Source organism: Syngnathoides biaculeatus, unplaced genomic scaffold (assembly GCF_019802595.1).
Source record: "Syngnathoides biaculeatus isolate LvHL_M unplaced genomic scaffold, ASM1980259v1 ctg151_pilon_pilon, whole genome shotgun sequence".
Lineage (NCBI taxonomy): Eukaryota > Metazoa > Chordata > Actinopteri > Syngnathiformes > Syngnathidae > Syngnathoides > Syngnathoides biaculeatus.
In genome coordinates, this window is record NW_026907431.1 from 24,832 (window position 1) to 26,395 (window position 1,564).

Sequence of the window (1,564 nt, forward strand, 5' to 3'; positions counted from 1 at the left end):
TGTGGAGCACGTCGTAGAAGTACCTTTCACACTTGGTCACGGATGACTGATATTATAGTGTTGAGGATTGCGACTCCAAGTGGAGTTTAATTGTAATAATACGATGTACATGCACATTTTGTTGACAAATTCAACATCAATTTTTATCCAATTTTCGATGGAATAATCAAATGTACAGACATTTGATCGGCTGAGCTCTGGTGGGTGAATACTGCGATTCCGTTGGTGCCGTTGTGCTGGTTTACAATTTGTTAAAGTATATTTGACTCTTATTTCCTGCCAACCTCCATCTCCACGCTCTGCCGCAGTGCTACAAAAGACTACATGTTCGTTGTCGGCAGGATTTGAACCTGCGCGGGGATTTCTAGTCCATCGCCTTAACCACTCGGCCACGACAACCTGCCTGGATGACTTTGTGTATGCACATTTTTTTAACAATATGGTGGTCTCTGTGATTTGTCCTGCTTTGCTTTCTTTTTCCTTGAGGTAAAAACATGATGATGATGATGAACGATTCACCTGGTGCACAAACACACACAGCATACCACACTAATTTTGATACAAAGAGCGAAAAAATATTTTCACTCCCAATGGAAATTTTAACCAGCTTTTTAACGAGCAAATCTGTTGGTTTCTTAATTTTGGGGTGGTGGGCACTTACTTCGTGAAGTCACCAGTTCAGCGGTTTCAACCTGCACACAGTCCGGACTCGTGACATAGGTGAAAGTTCTCTCTTTTTATTGGAACTATGATTTCAGATAAATCTTTAAAATCCTTCAGTGAACTCAGTCCTCACCTTCCGTGACCGATTTATCACCGATTCAGACTCAGTCTTAAGAATTAACCCACACTGCATTGCTTGTTTAAGAATAAAATAAAACTGTATTCTTGATGTGTACATTAAAAAAAAAAAAAAAAAAAAAAAACTTTTGGGGCTTTTCTTTCCTTGTTCTGGCTTTGTATAATCTAAAGTGGTCTGTCTAAAACAGGGGTGGCCAATCCGCGGCTCTCGAGTTGCATTTGGCTCTTTGCCTCCTTTTGTGCGTCTCTCGTGAAGGCACGAAGCATATCCAAGTTCTGTTTATGCGCGCACTTTGCTTGCGTTCACCACGGTAGTTGCGAGTCAGTGTTGCTTGCGTTTAATCCAGTATTTGCATGTTTTGCTTGAGTTTATTACGTTTTTTTCACAACAAGATCAGTGTGTGTGTGCATGTGGGTCGATGGCTCAGTGAGACGGGACTGCCCAGGGTATGCAGCTGTTAGGGAGAGAAGGGGAAAAAAAAAGCACAATGGAGATTGGGGAAGAGTGCATGGATTTTTCCTGCCACACAGCTCAGCTGTGTCACTTTGATAAATAAGACAGAAAAGTGTCAAGAACGAGACTCGAGGGGGGACCCAAATGCACGACTCAGGTGACAGGCAAGCGGTGAGGAGTGAGCCTTTATTAGTTCCAGCGTCAGTAACCGGGGAGTCAGTCCAAACAAGCAACAGGATCAGTAACGGCAGGTTTACAGGGTCAGTCGGGAGACATGGGAGGTTGGCGTCAGGATTAAAGAAGTATGGG

At 43.2% G+C, this 1,564-nt stretch overlaps 1 non-coding gene across 1 annotated transcript; it reads right to left on the bottom strand.

Annotated features, from left to right (window-relative positions):
- Window positions 1–329: 329 nt before the first annotated feature.
- Window positions 330–399, bottom strand: trnas-aga (transfer RNA serine (anticodon AGA)). The gene has a single exon. It is a non-coding gene; the product is annotated as a tRNA-Ser (tRNA).
- Between the last annotated feature and the right edge of the window lie 1,165 nt (window positions 400–1,564).